General features: G+C 51.6%; 2 long non-coding RNA genes across 6 annotated transcripts in view; one reads left to right on the top strand and one right to left on the bottom strand.

The window, feature by feature from the left end:
* LOC128338899 (uncharacterized) overlaps nucleotides 1-20,479 on the bottom strand; it is a 62,742-nt gene extending 42,263 nt beyond the window's left edge. For all 5 annotated transcript variants that reach the window (XR_008312741.1, XR_008312742.1, XR_008312743.1 and 2 more), the window contains exon 1: nucleotides 20,368-20,479. This is a non-coding gene — a long non-coding RNA (uncharacterized LOC128338899). The remainder of the gene's footprint in view (nucleotides 1-20,367) is intronic.
* On the top strand, nucleotides 792-5,625 carry LOC128338900 (uncharacterized). Its single transcript, XR_008312746.1, has 2 exons — nucleotides 792-899; nucleotides 4,950-5,625. It is a non-coding gene; the product is annotated as an uncharacterized LOC128338900 (long non-coding RNA).
* Nucleotides 20,480-20,498: the final 19 nt, after the last annotated feature.

Genomic DNA, 20,498 nt, shown 5'->3' with positions numbered 1-20,498 from the left:
AAGGACATAGGGCAGTGTTTTCTGTACAGCCACACCCAGATTATCACCCATGTCTACCCACGAAGATGCATCTGGCTCCATCTTCACTGGCGTCGGCCGCAAAGTGCCAGAGTCCGATGCTTCTTTCCGTTTCTACCTCAGAGGAAACGCACCTGGTTGCATTTCTCTGGTTGTTTTCCTGTGACTTAACCGGGAGTCGCTGGGTTCAAGATTGCCCTCACTGTTCTTTTTATCATGCTTGCACCATTATGCTTTGGGCACCATTTGGGCTGAGAGGGCCCCATGTCGATTTGCACATCAATCAGAAAACGAGATCGGAACCACCTAATTAAGGTTTCCCTGCTATGGAGGAACCTTTCCCTGTCCTTTTTGGTGCGTTCGGTAGCAGCTCTGCCCTTTGTCAGACGCCACACCGAAGGAGGCTCCTGTGAGCAACAACTCTCTGTGTGTGTCTGTGTGTGAGAGATGAGCGCTCTTGCGTTCTCTCTCCCTCTCTCTTTCTCTCCCTCAATATATTGGAAGCAATTTTCATCTCTCGTAAAACATGTAAACACCCAGGGAAAGGACAGATGGCAAATGTATCAAGAGAGCACAGATTTACATATAAAGAGAAGGGGGAGAGAGAGAGAGAGAGAGAGAGAGAGAGACCCACGTGGTCCCGTGTGTACCTTTCCTGGCACCACTGCAGTGCAGCAACGCAGAGGTTATTAGGACTCTCTCTCTCTCTCTCTCTCTCTCTCTCTCTCTCTCTCTCTCTCTCTCTCTCTCACACACACACACACACACACACACACACACACACACACACACACACTTTCCCAAGCACCCCACTGGGCCCCATTGCTTGTGGGCACCAGGCCCATTAATTCTGAACGGCTTCCTGATACCTTGCAGCACAGGTAAAGAAAAGCTCTTTGGAGATTTACTAAGGGAGTTTGCAAGAAAAGGCCGTGAATCAGAGCTTTGCTTTCGGAGCTATTAACATCCGACATGATGCGTTTTAGAGATTGGATTCCAGAGCGGGCACCCGCCTTCCCTCTGTATGTATTTTGTCTGCTTGGAATAGCTGGCTCCCTCAGGCGACTTTGGCATTGGTGGTGTTGTGATTTTCAAAATCCAGTTAGCGGGTCCACGGGAGGGGCATGGTGGAAAGAAAGCACTGGTGGGTTCCCTGCCCTTGAAGGAGGGCGATGTGGACAAGAAGAAAATTGCTTTGCGGAATACCACGCTGCTGGGATAATTAAGAAAGGGAGGGGCCCTTGCTTTGGGGAGCTCTCTCGTGGGAGGTGGTGATGTCCTCTAGCTCTGACAGCTTTTTTAAAATGAAACAGATTTGGAGGAGGAGAGAAGTTTCAGGATGTAAACCGCCTAGAGACGCGAGCTGAGGTGGTACTGTATATACATTCATAAAATAAATAATAAATACATATCCTCAGCTATTGGCAATGATCGCTCAATGGAGCCTCCATATACAGAGACTGTATACCTCTGGAAACCAGATGCCAGGGGAAGCAGTTGCCTTCATGCCCATATGCGCTAACTTCTCAGAGACATCTGACTGGCCGCTCTTGCAGGACTAAGTGGGGATTGGTCTGAACCGGCATGGTTTTCCTTATCGTCTTCAATTAACCATGATTTGATTTAGGAAATCCACCAATGCAAGATGCAGCAATGGCCACTTTTAAAAGAATCAGACGAATCCACTGAAATGCTTGTCCATGGCTGGAATAACTATATGTCAGGGGTTCTCAGTCTTGAGTCCCCAGATGTTGCCAGACTACAACGCCTATCATCCCCATGGTCAAAGGCCAAGGTGGCTGGGATGATGGGAGTTGAAGTCCAGCAAAACCTGGGGCTCCATCTCGGAGAACCCCTGCTATATGAAATCTCTGCATCCACAAGCATTACATGAATGACAGGGCTAAGATCATGAACCATCGGAGTCCTCCTGGGGCATTTGGCTGCCGCTGGGAGGAGACAACCGAGAGCAAGCATGCCTCTCCGGTTCTTAATGGCCAGGCCAGTTATGAGCCCAGCTCAAACACCCTCCAAAATTCATGCTCAGCTTGTAATGGACAAAGCAACACCGAGCCTGACAGGACAACCCTCCGTTCTGTGGCACGGTCAGTGATGATGTCAGAAGTGCTGTTTGACCGGAAACCCTTTGTTTTATCTGAGCCCATTTCAAACCAAGGCGGGCGAGAGGTGGTTCGCCCATCCCTGCTCGGCAAACTTGCATCTGATTTCCCGAGGCAATGCTTGTTGTGTCCTTAGAGCTGTCCACTGAAATCCCTCTCCTCATGGGCTTTCCAGTGAACTAGCAGGTGTCCTTTTCCATGCTGCAGCTTCAAGGTGTCCAAGTAACACAAATTAATGGCCGTTTGATCCTAAATACAATGCTGAATATTTCAGACTGATGCTGCGTTGTCCTTGATCATCTCCTCCTCTTGTTGATCTGGGGCCTTAGGCGACTGGACTTCTTGTGATCTGTGTACAATTGCAATAAGGGCAGGGCTACCCCACCCCATGGCATCCCACCCCCACCAGAGTATCATTATCACTGCAACAGCCAGGACAAAGAATACCCGTCTTGTGCCCTGACGGCTTCAGGCGGTAGGTAGTGCTGCCACCTTGTGGCATCTGGCAGAATCACGTTGCAGGAGATTCTTAAGATTAGACTGTGGGAGCCTGTTTTCATGACCACCAGTTGGTGGTAAAGTGTGCCATCAAGTCAGTTTTGACTCCTGGCTCCCACAGAGCCCTGTGGTTGTCTTGGGTGGGAATACAGGAGGGGTTGACCATGGCCTCCTCCCGCACAGTTTGAGATGATGATGCCTTTCAGCAGCTTCCTATATCGCTGCTGCCTGATAGAGGTGTTTCCCATCGTCTGGGGAACAGACCAGTGCGGATTTGAACCAGCAACCTCTGGCTTGCTAGTCAAGTCATTTTCCCACTGCGTGGTAGCACAGCGTTAACCCAGGAATGAATCCAGGGTTGTCTGAGGAACTGAGAGTTCTCTCAACCCAGACAGCCCAGACCCGCCACCCAGGTTAATAGTGAGGTGGAAGAGAAAGAGAGCCACCCTACCTTTCTGTTTGGGTCATCTGTGCAGCCAGCATGATTTAAATTGTTCCTGGCCTGCCAGTGGCCATGTTAACCATAGAGCCGGGTGGAAAGCAGGGCCAGGGAGAGGAAAGCTGTTGCTGTACGAAGGGCTGCCTCGCCAGCACTTGCACAATGCATTGTGGGATGGCTGGAGGCCCCAGCTCCCAATTGCCGCTCTGGAGGATGCTGCTGCAGCATTTGTGAGGGTGTGTGAGCTGCAGGAGGTGCTGGTCACCTGGGAGCAGGAAGGTCGGATTCTGCCTTCCCTCCAACCCACCTCCATTTGGTGGTGAGAACAGCCTCCAGTTGATAGAGTCAGGTTCCCATGTTTTTTGAAAAGGTTTGCATTAGAGGTTTTTGTATAAACAGTCTGTTTAAGCTTTCGGTCTTCATCTTAGTCATTATTTTATTAACTCATAGTCAAAAGACACTGCAATCAGGGGTACAACTGAAATAAAATATACAAGCCATACACGGGATACTGAAGGACGGCACTGTTAAGTTTAGCTCACTCATAGAACTGGTTCTCCTGAGAGCTGTGCCTGGTTTGTTTAAAACCGTTCTATCGATGTTTATTATCAAAGCACTCTTTAGCAGATATCACTTCACAGTCAAACAGGCCTCTGCGTGTCTACTCCAAAGTAAGTCCTACTAGTTTACTCCCAGGCAAGGATGCTCTGAGAAACCTACCTTGGAAATTCAAAAAAAGAAAGACGTCGGCAGATTCTGTTTCTAGTGCCAGGTTTTTAGTTAGTTCACGCAACCGTGGCAAAGATATAGGGAACGGTTCTGAGTTCAAGCCGAATCCAACGTGAGTGATCATTACGTGCATTCTTTTCTTGGCTGGAAAGAAGCCTGCCTTTTTTGCGTGTGAAGCAAGAGGGGGTCAAGAATCGAGTCTAGCTTTTCCTTGGCAATTATAGGCGGGGGGGGGGCGGATTCCAGGGAGGCCTCCCTGCTGCTGTGTAAGACCAGCACTGGATGGCACACCCAGCGCCCGGCCTGGCTCCATGCAAATCTCCAAATGCTTGCTTAATTCCGTGCCGTCGTTTATTAGATCAGTGCACTGGAGCTGCGGCTGAGCAGGGGTGTGCCACGCAGCTGAAGAATCTGTCTCACTTGCACAGAGAGGTTCTTTTTTTCTGCATGTTAAGGGAGGGGCCGTGAGCCGTGTGGAGCACAGGAGCCTCGCCCTCACCCCACCCAACAGCAGCCCACTGGAATCCTCTTCAGGGATCTCACCAGTCACTGCCCATATGCTTAAAGGACTAGATGCTTGCTTTTTGGAAATGAACGCTGAGATTTCCTGGGCACTGGATTCTGCAGCTTTTCCGGACTTGTGTGGATTTGCGGAACATGTGTGGCCTGTTAGGGTACCACCTCTGTAGGTCTTTGAAACTAAGGAGCTGGGTTTCTCAGGGCACAAGATGACGTAGAGATGGGCAGAGCCTCCTTGAGAAATGTCACCAGTTCTAGAGAAACACTGACTGTTTGCTTTTAAATTCCGTGGGTGCTTCTCCCAAGCAAGACACTCAATATTTACCTTAGGCTGCATTCAGCAGCGACTCAAATGGCAACAGGAGGGTCTGCTTTCCAGGTTTGTGGACTGAGCATTGGAAAATAAATGGCCACTTGTGCAGAACCCACGACAGAGTGGCCCAGGTGGCTTCTTGTTTGTTCTCTCCTGCCTTGGAAGTCTCCAAGGTAGAGAAGGCCAGCCCGAGTTGAGAGACAGGGGCCTTCTCGGTTCAGCTCTCCAGGCAACAAGGAAAGGAGAGGAACGTGGAGGTAAGCAGCCATTTTCAGCCTGCGAGTAATTAAAATAACCCTCGTCAATATTTCAGGCCCTCTGCTGCGTCTGCACAGCGAAAGGCCCGGCAGGAGCCACGGAAGCGGAGAGGAAAGAGCTTGTCTGGCTGCATAATGGCACATTACGAGATCAAAGGCCCTCCAAATCAGCGCTACCTGTGGAAACCCTCACCGGGTTGGTGGGATGTGAGGCTCCAGGAAACATCAGTGTGAGTGAAAGACGAAAAAAGAAGTCAGGAAACTGCCGGTCCTTGTTAACACTGGAGTAATCATACCGGAAAATCCTCCTGATCTCTTGGCACTTCTGTGAGATGAGAAATTCCAGCACAGCGGGGAGGAATTTGGGGTCTTTTCTAGGGTTTGTAGACTGAGAAACAAAAAGTGGGCAGGAGGAAAGAATTAATAGTCCACCATGCAAAACCAGCCATGGGATTGTCTACCTATGCGAGAAGGAGCATCAAGCAGAAAAACAACTGGCTTCAAATGGTACAGATAATGCTTAATATATCCTACAGCGTCTGGATCTGGAAGGACTATATATCTACATGTATAAGGACTATGGGCATAGTTGACCTTCAGCCATACTTTTTGGGGTCTAGAACACAGACAGTTTCTTCAGTCATTGTGTCTTCCATTATATATGTTTAATTTATCCGTGTTTCATGAAGTTGTGTGTGTGTGAATAGACGCTTATACACGGTATATACACTACCCAGTCTATGTTTTGTTCTCTGGTCCATGTGCCCTCTCTTCTTTCGTCTCAGAGGAGTTAACCGCCAAGACTTCAAACACTGAGGCTCAGCTCGGCCAGTCTTGAGGTGCCACTTGCCTGCCCACTGGGGGACCACGAGGTCACTTCCCGATTCCCTGTTGTGACTGCCGGCCACCCAGGACCAGCCCTTGAAGCAAGCATGTTTCACGCTCCACAGGGGGATGCTGGTTGCCAGCCCGGGGGTGGGGGTGGAGTGGAGGTGGCTAGTGTGGTCCAGGGCAAGCACAGGTCCAATTTCACAGGCCAGAGAGGCTGGAGGCGGGCAACAGAGTCCAAGGCAAGCAGCAGGCAGGCAGGGAGGCTCTGAAAGGGAGCGTTGCAGGCGAGGTCTTCTCGGAGGAGCTTCACTGTTTTTCAAGCGGGGGGGGGCACTTTAATCACACACACACACACACACACACACACACACACACACACCCTTCAATATGAGAGCCATTTCCCACTGTGCTGTCAGTCCGGTGCTTTTCTCAGGGGGAGGAGGGCCCGTCGAAAGAGACGGAGCCCTCTCTGAAGATCACGATGGGGAAGCCCTGGGAAGGGTGGCGCTTCCCAGCACTCTGTGCACCCCTTCCAAGGTGGTGCTGGGGCTCAAGAGAACCCTGTTTTTCTTAAAAGAGCCCCCCCCACACACACACACCAGCACCAGGCAAAGGTGACAATGGTCATCTCCGCATGGTGCCAGGGGAACCCTGCAGAGTTTTCAGCTTTGGCTGAGGCTTCACGCAGGCCCAATAAAATCAGTAAGCCAGGAAGTCGCCTTGCATGCACACACACACACACACACACACACCCGGGGCCTTACCATGAAGAGCACTGCCCTAGGGAAATCTCCTCCTCCAGTGACAGCCTGAGGCACTGCTGCCAATCATGGCTGACAGTTCTGAGCTAGATGGGCCAAAGGTTGGACTCCGGCAGAGGCAGCACAGCCTCCTATGTTCCCATGAAAACAATAAAACAAAGTGAAGCCAACATGACCTGCTTTTCTTCCCTACCCCCCCCCCCCCACCCTGATTTTAACTCTCTCATATTTTGGCCATGAGTGAATACTTGCTGGTGTGCCTACAGATGAAGATGCCTTCTATGTATAATGTATGAGTAGCAAATTTGGACCGTACCTGACAGCTGCACTATGGAAGCGAAACCCACCCTAATGTGATGCAGGGCGCTGTGCAAGGGGACTCATTTGCAGCCTCCTGCCGGGAAAGAGGTGGAGGTGGAGGCAGCAACAGCTGCTGCTGCTGCTGGAGATTCTAATATTTCTGTCTAGGCAAATCACAAGTTCAGGGGAGATGAAATGAGGGAGATGGCAGGTTGGGAGATTTTCAGGCCTGCGGGTGGAAAAGTTTTGCAAAGAACCATCCTTACGAGCTAGTTTGAGTGACTCTCTGCTGGTGGCAGAGAATAATAGGTTCTATGAAGAGGGAAAAGAGGCAAGGCCAGGTGGGTTCAGCACCCTGGAGAGCTCCCCTGTGAGCAAGTGGCTCCGAGTCCAAGAAGGGCCAGAGAGGCGATTGCTGGGAATGAATATCAGCCCTACCCCTATTAGCAGCAGAATGAAATCAGTACAATGGGAACTTAGGCAGCAGGAGATCTAGAGACAATTGTTTAATTTTCAAAAACAAGTAAAGGGTTTCTGTAGAGTGAGCCAGGGCTGCTCAACTTCAGCCCTCCTGCAGATGTTGGCCTACAACTCCCATAATCCCTGGCTATTGGCCACTGTGGCTGGAGATTATGGGAGTTGTAGTCCAAAAACAGCTGGGGGGCCTAAGTTGAGCAGGCCCAAGGGAAATAGGAAATCCTGCAGCCTGTTCTAACTGAGCTCATGCTTGAAGGGAAAAGAGAGACGAACTAACTGTTATCTCTGGGAAGGACTACTGAAAGACTGACTCTGGGAGAACAAAGCAAGGAGGACGCCTGCACTCTCTTTCTAAGCTGCTAAAGCCCCTAGTGAGCATCAGGAGGGCTTGGCACTGAGAGTCCATGCTGCTGGAGTCCCACCTCCAACAGGAATAGAGGAGAGAGCTCCGCTGGGGTTGCCACCCAGAGATGGGGGTGAGCAGATCTAAGACTGGGGAGGCGCAGCAGAGAGAGAGTGGACTCTGCGGGGTCCTCTCTCACTCCAGCAACTGCGGGTTGAGCTCCTGGGCTTGCCCCAAAGACATCTGGCAAAAGAGTTGGCCTCTTGCACAGCCAGAAAGTGCCAGCAGGTGCCTGGCGGGGGCCTGAAATGACGCTTCCAGCTCCGCCTCTTGGCACGTGGCAAGGAGGCACACAGATGCCCCAACTCCACATCATAAAACTGTCACAGATGACAGCATTCCTTCCCCAGGGAGGGCTCAGCTGGATGATGATGGGAAAGACAGTATCTCCCAGGTGGGGCGAAAGAGCAGAGCTTTGTGTGGTGACACAGGAAGCAGCAGCCTTCTACTGAGTCAGACCCTTGGTCCATCTGGCTCGGTGCTGTCTACACTGGCTGGCAGCAGCTCGCCAAGATTTCAGACAGGGGCCTTTCCCAGCCCAAACTGGAGATGCTGCCAGGGAGGGAACTTGGAGCCTTCTCCATGCAAGCCTGCAGGTGCTCTTCCCCTGAGCTACAGCCCCTTCCCCTAAGGGGGAATATCTTACATGCAAATGCAAGCCAGGGGAGTGCCTGCTTAGCAAAGTGGACAATTCATGCTTGCTATCACAAGACCAGTATTTATTGGACAGCCCCTGCCATGTGGGGCCAAGAGGCACCTTTTCTGCTCTCCAACTCCGGTGGCACATGAATGAGTCCCCTTTGCTAAGCAGGGTCTGCCCTGGTTTGCATTTGGACAACATGCATGCAAAGCAGACACTCTACCACTGAGCTATAGAGCCATACTCTAAGTATGCTAGAACTCTAAGGTTCCAGCAGACAGTGCTCACATGCTTCCTGGCTCACAGAGCCAGGAAAGATCTTAGGGAATATAGGAAGCTGCCATATACTGAGTCAGACCCTTGGTCCACCTAGCTCAGTATTGTCTGCACAGACTGGCAGCAGCTTCTCCAAGGTTGCAGGCAGGAGTCTCTCTCAACCCTCTCTTGGAGATGCTGCCAGAGAGGGAACTTGGAACCTTCTGCATGCAAGCAGGCCGGTTTTCTTCCACTGAGCTACAGCCCCATCCCCAGCCCCAAGGGAATATCTTACATGTCCGGGGTGGAGCCACCACCATTGGGCGAATGGGTTCAAATAACCCGGGCCGGCACCCATCAGGGGCCATGAGAAGCGGGGGCATTATTTCAGTCCCAATCGATCTCCCTCCCAAATGGGGCCACACCTTTCAGCATCTTCCTAGATCGCTGCTGCCCGGTAATATAGGAGTTTCCCATAGTCTGGGAAACGCACCAGGAGAGATTCGAACCGGCAACCTCTGGCTTGCTAGTCAAGTCATTTCCCCGCTGTGTCTTTAGGTGGCATAACTATAAGCAGAGACTGGAGTTGCCTGCCTCATGACTGCCACATTTAAATTTGTGTGTGAATACACCCCCACACACACACACACACTCAAAATCTCGGTGGGGTTTTTACCTGAGCTGAAGGCGTGCTTCAGAAGGGGGGGGGTGCCCTTGTTTCAAAAGGGTTGGGACTCCCTGAGCAATATTAGGATGCCAGATGGTGGGTGTCTCTTTCTAGGAAGCTTTTCTCTCTGGGGAAGGGTGGGGGACCCCCAGCTCCTTCTACAGACAGGATTGCCCAATGCAAGAGAGCCCTGGCGGATCTCAGCTGCCGTTTGATCTGATGCCAGATGAAAGCAACGCTGATCATATTATCCAGCGAAAGGGAGCGCAGCTCCCCGAGGCGTGACTGGTTCTTGGGTTGCTTCATGTATATTGAACAAAACTGCATTTGGAATCTCTGGTGGGCCGGCCTGATGGAAGCAGCCAAGCTCTCCTTGGCAGAGTTGACAGTGCCCCTCTGTGGGTTTGGGTCCACACACACTCATAGGAACATAGGAAGCTGCCAGATACTGAGTCAGACCATTGGTCCATCTAGCTTAGTATTGTCTACTCTACACAGACTGGCAGCAGCTTCTCCAAGGCTGCAGGCAGGAGTGTCTCTCAGCCCTCTCTTGGAGATGCTGCCAGGGAGGGAACTTGGAACCTTCTGCTCTTGCCAGAGTGGCTCCATCCCCTGAGGGGAAGATCTTCCAGTGCTCACACTTCTGGTCTCCCACTCAAATGCAAACCAGGGCAGACCCTGCTTAGCAAAGGGGACAAATCATGCTTGCTACCCCAAGACCAGCTCTCCACTCCCCACCCTTTAAACTTAAACCTTTAAACACAAAGCCAGGTGTTGTCTTCTCTCAAGCTTCGCTCAGTCTGATTGTCATAGGACTGTGGAGGAGGGTGCTTATACAGGAACATGGCCAGATCTCCAGAAAGGAAGGCCCTAAAACCTTCCTGGGAAAGGCCAAGAGCGAGGGAGACGTCGGAAACTACCTTATTCTGTTGGAGGTGGAGTTCCAGTGCGTCGCCCTTTTGCACCGACTATCCTAATGGGGGCAGAGGGAACTAGTGAGGGTCTCCTGACCTGTCCCTGCTTGCCTGTTCTATATGACTCCACGAGTACCTCCTGGATTGAGTCAGTCCTTTTCCTTTCCTCTTAGAGAGTAGATGGAAACATCTCTCTCACCCTACCTATTCATTATGTAGCTAATTGTTAGGATAGGTCTTTCCTATCTCTGGCTCCCTAGGCACATTATTTCCCCGCTGCCGTCTCCATGTGTGTTCTTAAGAGAATTGCAACAACTAAATTCTGCACTCTACTCTGTAACTGGAGTGGGCTCTTTGGAGGGGCTTTGCTAAATAATTGCAAACCCCAACATATTGTGCACCAGATCCGTGGTCCAGTTCCAAGCAGAAGTTGCTCCCAGCCCTACCTGGAGACGCTGCCTGGGATTGAACCTGGGACCTTCTGGGTGCCAAGCAGATTCTCTTCCATTGAGCTACAGCCCCCTCCCCTAGGGGGACTACCTTACAGAGCTCACATGTAGCCTCCCATCCAAATGCAAACCAAAGCAGGTCTTGCTTAGCAAAGGGGACAATTCAGGCTCACTGCCAAAAGACCAGCTCCAAACATCAACCCTGACATTCTCTTGCCAAAAGCAGACAGAAAAAGAACTCACCAGCCAGCCATGAAGGGAAGGGCCAGTGTTGGTCTGGGTTTCCATTTTACTTTCATGGATGGTAGCAGTGGATACACCTACCCTACTGCCATCAATGTGCTTGATCCTTATCTGTCTACACTACCAGGGGAATTGGAGGAGCAGGAGGAGGAGGAGGGGAGGAAGAGGAAGAGGGGAAGAAGAGCGGGGCAGGGGGAGATCATCTCCTGGAAGTGCTGGCTGCCATCCTAACAGGTGCCTTCTGCCACTACAGGGGTCTACGAAGTGTCTATTTCTCACTCATTTTGAACTTTGTCATTTGCCCCACCTCACAAACCTGGGGCTGATGGCTATAAATCAAAAAGCAAGCCACCTGCTGAATTTAATTCCAAATCAGGGCACAGCCACAAGAAACCATTGCTCACCTCCGCCATCCATGGCCACGGTGCTCAAGCCTTCTCCCTCGAAGGGTGCTTGTCCCACAGTGGTGACATGTCTGTGTGCTGCAGAGGGGGAGTTCTGCTGGGGCATATTTTCCGGGGCACATGCCTAGCAGCCCATGTGAAGCACAGGCTCATCCCACCAGCTCCTCTGCTGCTCCACAGAACCAAAAGGACAGCTGAGAACACACCCACGATCCACACTGCAAACAGACCAGCTCCCTGCCAGGGAAACTTGTGCAGTGTGTGTGGCTAGTCCTCACTGAGAAACAGCGGAGAAGTTGCACGTGCCCACTGAGGAGGGAGCACATAAGGGCTGGGTGGGAAACAGAGCACATTTCCCTTGGCCTGGCCTCTTAAGTTGTGGGCACATGCACTGGCGTATTTATTCTCTTTCCGTTTACAGCAGACTGGTCTGGATGATACCATCTGCTAGCCCCTAGCCCCACCACACCATTGTAAATGAGGGCCTGCACAACCCACCCCCACTCCTTCCAATCCATTCTAAAATAAGAGGCATTCCCACTTTTCTCTAGAAGAGGGGGGATGCCTCTTTTTAATTTTAACAGAGAATCCCTCTTCTAAAATGGTGCTTACTATGACACATAAATGCATCATCAGGAAGAGCAGTCTCACAGCCGGGGCCATCACCATTGAGGCATTCCCATTTTGCTCTCAGACAAGAGGGAATACCTCTTCTGACATGAGGCTTGCTGTGCCACACTCTTGCGTCATCCAAGAATGATGCAAAGGTGCTTCTTGATTCAAAACTATCATTTTTATCTAAATGCAGATTTATGCCCATTTAATCGAAACATGATGCAAAACATCAACTGAAATTCATACAGTTAAGAGTTATTGAATGTTCAGAGGCAATCCCTTCCCTGTTGCAGAGGCTGAACAGAGCCCAGACATCCTGACCCCTTGCTCACAGGACATCCCAGGGGCCCTGCACACTTTCACAACTGCCTGCTCTCCTCCGGATGGAGAAGAAAGATCCTTTTCTACAGCCACACCACTCCTCATTTATCCTCCAGCTCTTGCAACTTTGCCCAGGATGTGATCAGAATGAAAATCAAGAATACGAGAGAGTCAGATTCCATGCCCGATAATAATAATAAATCCCTGCACCAAACATTTTCAAAGCAGCAGAGTCAGGCAGGGCCAAGGTGGGGGGAAGTGAAGGGATTCATGCAGACAGGCGCAGAAAGCGTGCAAAGTAATTAAAGTTGCCTGGGTCTGTGTTTAGCCCCAGAGGAACCCCTTGAAACATCACGGGTGCTCATTAATGGGGGATAATTAGAAATCCAACGCCACTCCGGAGCCCCTTTGAATCCCCGGGTCTGCACTCCCCCTGGTCCAGAGGCCTCCAGCCTCTCCCACTGCCTTGCTGAGCACCCAAGTGAAGGGGAGCCGGCAGCCCTGAGATCTGGGAGGGGCTGCAGAAAATTAGACACCCGCTGCCCTGATACCTGACCAGCTCTCTCAAAGATCCTGGCCCCATGGAGGGAGGGAGGCTGAAGCGAGGAGGTCAAGGGGCTGAGGCACCTTTTCCACCAGAAGAAGCTACAGCAGCGGGGAGGGGGGGGAGTCTTTTTATTTAGGCATTTAAAGGGGGACAGGGTGGAGGTTTATAACCTCGGGAGCCGTTTGGAATGTAGGGACCTGCTTTCTGCTGAGCCAAACCATTGGTCTGGTGGCAGCGGGGCCGGCGTCCTTTCTAGCCCCTCCTGGAGATGCCGCCAGGGGTTGAACTTGGGGCCTTCTGCATGCCAAGCAGACGCTCGGCCCCGGAGCTCCAGCCCATCTCTGTTTGGAGAGAATGCCTGCTTTCCAGCGAAGCCCTCGCATTTGATGCCCGCCAGTGAAATGGGGCTCGGTGCCGGAGACGACCCCCCCCCACTCAAGGCACAGGAGGGGGCGGGAATTGGCGAGGAAACAGTCGATCGGAAAAGGGCCAATGCAGTGCTTGGGACCAGCCTTGCTTCAGAATGGGGGTGGGCCACACCAAGGGGCATCTTCCTGCTAATCTCAGTGGATGGGGAGGATCATTTGGGTGGCCATGATCCTTTAGGGCAGGGTTTCTCAACGTGTGGGTCCCCAGATGTTATTGGACTTCAACTCCCATGATCCCCAGCCCCAGTGGCCTTGGGTTGGGAATTATGGGGGCTGAAGTCCAATTACACCTGGGGACCCACACGTTGAGAACCCCTGCCTTAGGGAGTCTGCCCCAGGCCCCTGGGGACTCCCTCCACTCCTCCACGCCCTTCCCTGCTGCCTTGGGACTTTATTTTGGCTCTAGCAAACCCAGCAAGAAGCCAAAGCTTCTTGGCATCACAGCGGCTGCTGCTGCTGCTTCCGCACCCACCGCTCTTTTTGGCCACCATCCCTGAGAGGCAGCCCAAGACTGGGAGAACTACCCGCCACCTACCATCACTGACAGGCAGCGGAAGGAGAGCAATGAGATCAGACAGTAACATATTGTGGAGACTTTGCAAACTTCCGGTCCCCTCTGGATCTCACGCTGTGCCGGCAAGCCCAAAGGGGCAGCATTGTCAGGGGTGTCCCTTGGCTTATTCCCCATCGGTCAGAAGAAAGGCCCCCTCCCTGTCCAGCCCTCGACCCAGCAGAGAACCCCGGGAAGGAGCCCGCCACTGCAGGTGGCTCTGGCTTCCAGGTGTGTTTGCCACCTCGGATCTGTCCAATTACTAATGGCAGATGTTATTTCAAGATGGAAATTGGGGCAGTCATGCAGTGGGGGAGGGGAGGGAGGGAGGTGCCATGCCCCAAATCACCTATCTGCTGAGATTCCCGTCAAGACAGATTTGCATAATTACGGCTCAAATTAGTCCCCCTTCTGTCATAACGATTGGAACGCCTGTGAAGCAGGGGAGATGGTGCAGAATACTTAAATGCTCCATCCCGGCGGAGAATATGGAAGGCGGGGAGAATTCAGATCACTCTCCCTGGTGCAAAAGGGGAGAGTCGCGGAAGTCCTGGGGGAGGAGGGAAGTGCGGAGGGAGGGGCGCTAACGAAATCCACAGACCCCCCACGCCTGACAACGTGGGGATGAGGTATACCATTCAGGGAATGAGAGGGTGAGACCATAGCTCAGTGGGAAAGCATCTGCTTTGCATGCAGAAGGTTGCAGGTTCAATCCCTGGCAGCATCTCTAGTTAGGGCTGGGAGAGACGCCTGCCTGGAACCCTGGAGGAGCTGCTGCCAGTCAGTGTAGACAGTACTGAGCTAGATGGATCAAGGGTCTGACTCAGTAGAAGGCAGCTTCCTATGTTCCTAGTGAGAGCAGAAGATCCTATAGCCTAGACCCTGGACAACTCTGTGCCACCTGGACCCCCGCTCCCGCCGCATGCTAGGAGATCTAGGGGGGCCGGAGGCAGCACGCCCACCTTGACCCAAGGACATGGTCCATCCTCTGACTTGGAGGAGTCCCTTGAGGAGTTGGCAGGCCACCGAGAGATCCCCCAATGCTGCTGGATCCAGTGCTTAAAAATTGACCCCTCAAACTACGGGGCTTTCCCCAGAGAAGGGAAGGGGCTGATCTACTCTACCTGGGCAGCACCCACAGAAACCAGCAGCCTGCTCCAAGCATCTGCTGAAGCAACCTCCATCTTTTCTTGAACCCAGAGCTCTCTTGCAGTCCTCTTTGGAGCTATCCAAGGTTCTGAGCCTTTTTCTTGCTGAGCATCCCTTAGAGCTGTCCAGGGTCTGAATCCTTCTTCTTCCCTCTTCTTCCCTTCTTCTCCCCTTGGCGATTGACCCTCTGCCTGGACCAGGATACTGAGCTGTGAACCAAGCTGTCCCTGGTACAAATGTTGCCTCTGCCAGCCACTCATGAGGCACTCTCTTCAGTCAAAGCTCTGCCTCACCATCTCCCTGGCCTCCAGTCCGGAGTATAGAGTAATTACTGACATGACTTACAGCATGGGTGGGTTCTCCAGCTTGGATCCCCAGATGCTGTTGGACTACAACTCCCATCACCCCCTGTCAAAAAGGCCCAAGCTTTGACTGCCTTACAGGGCTCTTGTGAAGCTCAAAGAGATAATATAGTGGAGTGCTTTGGGGATCTACTAAAATGCTGAGGCAAGATCTGAACTCAAGACATCCGGGGACGGCAGGATCCAGGGGGACAATCCTTCCCATGGCTCCTGGTAGCCCTGACCAGAGCCCAACAGAGACCCCAGCAGCAGCCCAGTGGCGATCTTTCCCTACCTCTGCTCAGCAATCCTAGGATGGGGGAAAGGAAGGGATGGCAGTCAGCAGGGAGGCATTTGGGCGCTTTCCAAGATGAGTCTGATCTCCAGAGAGGTTTGACCCTGATTAGAAGGGCTTGAGGAGTTCCAAGCTGGGGCAGGGGTTGGGGTGGGGGTGTGCTCCCAAATCCCCAGCTCCAATTTCACCACTACATGCTAAGGTGCCCCAATGCACCATTTGGGAATTTTCACTCTAGCCTGATGATTACAGGTCGAATCAGAACATACAACTGTGAACTCAAGTGGGATTTTTGCTTAGATTTCTTTTGTTTAAAATAACAACAACACCTCCCTCTGAACAAAGATTGTGCGCAGAGCTAGGTAACTGCAGCGAGCAACTGGAGGACCTTAGCAAAAATCTGCCGGGGGCAGGTGGGGAGACTCCCTCTGGCTTGGGAAGATGAAACACCACTGCAAGATCGGCTGGCCCCCCTGGAGCTGTTGGTCATCAGCCATATTGATCATGTTGATCATCAGCTGTTGATCATCAGCACATTTTGTGCAAGGGGGGGCCCTTGCACAACATGTCAAACATCTACATAATGAGAAGTCCTCCTCCTACAAGTGGAGCGGTGAGCTGTCAGAAGGGGAGATGTGCTGCCAGTTGAGTCCTGGCTTAGCCCACCACTCCGTGCCAGCCAGGATTAAGCACAGGAGCTGGTGGTAAAGTCACACTGCAGGGGAGGATGGAGAAGGAGCACCACCTTCAGGGCACTGAAGGGCTCTGGCAGACGTGGAAGCTGGGCGGCCCACTGGCAAAAGGGTGGGCAAGCGTCTCCCGCCCATCCAGAGTCACAGGAATTCTATTAACACTTATCAAGAATCTATGGAATTCTTTGCCATGGTGGCTTTGCTTAGGTGGCTGAAAATATAGGCAAAAGCCAGATGGGCCTCTAATATGTCGCCATCAGGGCGTAGCTCATTCCACAACCTCCGCTTCGCCTGCAGGAGGCCCCAAGTTCAGTCCCTGGCAGCATCTCCAGGTAGGGCTGGGCAAGACCCCTGAGCCTGTAACCTCAGAGAGCTGCTGCCAGTCAGGGTGGGCGATACTGAGCTAGACGGACCAAGGGTTGGACTCAGTGGAAGGCAGCTTCCTATACTGTATGTGTTTGTGTAATACATCTGACCATCTGCTGCATGTCCTCCACAACGCCTGAGTGTTGAGAGGCAGGCATTTGCACACATTTGACAGAGAGCTCAGCTCCTTCCCTCCCACCCAGGGCTCTCACTTCTGGAGACCACGAGGAAGAAGCTGGCAGCTCTCCCACCTGCGTGGGCAGCAATGCCGGGCAGCATTTAAAAAACCAACTGCAACATCCCCTGGAAGCAAACTTGGGATCAGAATTGAGCAAGGGCAAGGAGAACTAGCAGGTGGGGTCTGTTTTAGACCAACAGGAGCGAGTGAAGGCTGCGGGCTTGCATTTACGCCGAGTGGGAATCTAGCCCATGGACTCTTGTCCTGAGACTACACTTTGGGAGCGGGGTGGGGGTGGGTGGGCTGTTCCTCTTTATGAAACTGCCCGTGCCTTTCTCAGGAACATCCTGCCAGGACATGCTGTGCTGAGAACAGCTATGCCTGAAATAGCAAGGCAGACAGATTTTTATCACATGAAGCCGGCATCGGCGGCGCCTACTGTTGGCTGAACATGGAGAATCACTGGTTGCTTTGGAGTGGAGGCAGGAACCAAATTCGAAACTGAAGAGCCTCTGCTGACTAGCAGAAGTTTGCCGGTTCAAATCCCCGCTGGTACTATATTGGGCAGCAGCAATCTAGGAAGGTGCTGAAAGGCATCATCTCAGCCTGTGTGGGAGGAGGCCATGGTCAACCCCTCCTGGATTCTCCCCAAGACAACCGCAGGGCACTGTGGGGTGCCAGGAGTCGGAATCGACTTGATGGCACACTTTACCTTACCGAGTCACCTGGCTAGTTCAGAGGGACCCCCAAACAAGACCTCTCTGGCCTTCTCTCCTCAAACACCCTCTCACACGTTCCACAGACATTGCCTTTCTCTGGGGCTATGCAGTGCATTCCCGGCCTGGCCTGCTCCTTTTAAAGGGGCTAGCAAAGGCAATCAGAAGGTGTTGCTCTGGAAGAGGAGAGGAAGTGGCTCCATCTGTCCCATCACAGAGAGCAGACTGGGCAACCCTCCACCACGGAAGCCCACCAGCTCCAAAGGCAACTTGATGGCTCAGCTGGACCTGCCTCTGAACAGATATACCAGGGACACACACATAAATTATCCTGATGGAGCGAAGGAGAAGCAATTAAGAAGAGCCCTCTGCTGCATTAGCCAGCCTGGCCACTCTGCTCCCAGTCCTGCAACCTCCGCCCCAACAGGACCAGCGAAGACGCTTTGGCCAGCATTCTGCAAAAACCCTTGCCTTGGTGGAAGAGCCCCATGGAAGACCACTGGAGAGCTGAACTGTGGGAGACCCACCCTGAGGACCTTGTGCCTCTCCAGAAGCTGGGCCTCCTTCTGCCTCCCCCCTGCACTTATTCCAAAAGCCTCCAGAAGCCAGCCTCCACACTGCCCAACAAACACTTCTTCCAGAAACACGAGGAGGGAGGGCTGTGTTTTTTCCATTCTACGAGGAAGGCGCATGCCCAGAGGTACCTCCTCCCCAGCGAGGCTGTGTGTACAGAGAGAATCAGCCCCACCTGCTGCATAATGGCTAAATGAGCAAAGAGGCACCTTACAGAAAGTGGCGATTCCCTTTATTTAGCAAGGGGACAGCAACTGGCCCTCTCCATCCCCAGCATAGCATCCCTCCAGGGGCTGTTGCTGGTGTCTATCTTACGTTTCTTTTTAGATTGTGAGCCCTTTGGAAAGAGCGAGCCATCTTATCTTATTTATTTATATCTATATAAACCTCTTTGAGAACCTTGGATGAAGAGCGGTATATAAATATTTGTAGCATTATTTATTTATTTGTTTATTTATTTATTTGATTTCTATACCGCCCTTCCAAAAATGGCTCAGGGCGGTTTACTGGCCCTCATACATTCGCCCATGCAAATATGAGGGGGAAAGGACGATGCAAGTCACCAGTTGCATAGCTGCCTTGCACCCAGCCAGGCTAGTAGCCATGGACAGACCTGTCCTCCATGAATCTGTCTAAGCCCCTTTTATAGCCATCCAAGCTGGTGGCCATCACCATATCCCAGGGCAAGGAATTCCATAGATAAGAACAGAAAGTTAGTCAAATATTGCCCCCCCCAAAGGTTTTATGTCTCTGATAGTGTTGAAACCAGGAGGAAAAGCTAGAAAGTTGAACCATAGCAGCATCTCTGCCAGCGTCTCGTGCAAAAAGCCAATCTCTAATTCATTCTCTACTCCCAAGCCATAACTCTGCAGTTGGTGGCAAAGAACCCGATCCTACGAGACAACCACACAGAACATCAGTTCTTTTCCAAACACTCATTAGGGCCAGGTTTAGCTGAGGGGCGATCTGAGAGGTTGTCTAACTTCTTGAAATAATTTATCAAAACAGGATATACTCTAACTGACAAAGAAGGGAGGCCTAGCTCAATTCTTAAGTAGGCAGCAGGGGTACCCTGGAGGAGGCACAGGACTTTCCTTAAAAGGGAGTTTTTTGAGCAGTTTCCAGCTGGGTGATGATTTGTTCTTCCCAACCTACTCCATATACCTCAACCCCATAAAGCATCTATGGAATTCCCTTTCCCTGAAAGCAGGGGCATAACTATAATAGGGCAAGGGGAGACAGTTGTCTGTGGGCCCACTGCCTTGGGGGGCCCCCCAGAGGCAAGTCACATGGCTGACTCCCCCAGCCACGCACCCGCCCGGGCTTCCTTCAGTTGGATTCATCCTCCGAAATTGATGTGAGTGTTAAGACCTGGAGCTACCAGAACAGCATGTCTTTCTCTGGTACCATTAAATGACTTGCATCGTCCACAATTCACAAAACCTTTTTAAAAATAATTTAGGGTGATGTTCTATAAATTCATAGGGTGTGTGTGTGTGTGTTGCAGGGGCGTAGCAAGGTTGGAGTGGGCCCAGAGACAAGATTTCAAAATGCCCCCCCCCCTCAAAGTCCAGGGCCTCCACACACCCCAGACCCCCAAGGATTTAAGTCTGATATTTCAAAATAAGTATGCTGCCTGGAAATACATTTCACTGAATACACACACGCACACGTCACAATATATAGTGATATACATTGAGTACTATATATTTGTGCTACATTTAATGCCCAGAACACACTAGAAAGACAAATTATTACAATGGCCCCCTCGCTGCAGATTAGCAAAGGAGACTTTCAACCATGCAGGGTGAGCCTATGTTTGTTTTCTCAGAATTCTGAACAAATTCAGTCAAGTTCGATTCCAGGAGATTTTTCACAGGAGGCTTTTAAAGCCCTTTAACACACATCTCCTCTGGAACGGAGGTGCTGCATTCACAGGTGGGCCAGATTTACCCTGAAAGTCCCTGCCAGTTATTGGAGAGCAGTTCACATGCAAGAGAAATCAAATCAAATCAAAGCACCACACCTGCTTCACAGTTCTCACTCAGACCTTCTGGGTTGCAAAACAACTTGAACAGAAGTACATTTATAAATGAATGAATGAATGAATAAAATAAATATAATACTGTTTCTTCCAGAAGTTTTTGCAATTTTCTGCCATGAAACAAGCCACTTATAGGACTTTTTAGATTGGTTTTTTTTTTTTTTAAGCCAGCACATTTTCCAAGCTGTTTAAAAATAAATATCCAGAGACTTATCAGTCCCTCCCCCCCCATATCAAAGCCCTATGGCAAGCAGATGCCTATATATCCGGGGGAAGGCAGGGGAAGGTAACCACAAAAAGGAGTTCACACACTACCTGGCCAAGGCTGGGCTGGGCTGGGCAGGGCAGGGCAGGGCAGCAAGAGGTCTTCTGCTGCAGAGAGCAGGGGTGGCCACTCCGGCTGCCTCCTCCTTCCTTCCTGGCTGGCTTGGGCCCTACTCGAGTTC

This window comes from Hemicordylus capensis, chromosome 17 (genome assembly GCF_027244095.1).
Source record: "Hemicordylus capensis ecotype Gifberg chromosome 17, rHemCap1.1.pri, whole genome shotgun sequence".
NCBI classification, from domain to species: Eukaryota; Metazoa; Chordata; class Lepidosauria; order Squamata; family Cordylidae; genus Hemicordylus; species Hemicordylus capensis.
Note: the sequence above shows the minus strand (reverse complement) of the source record. Positions and strands in the feature narration are given on the sequence as shown.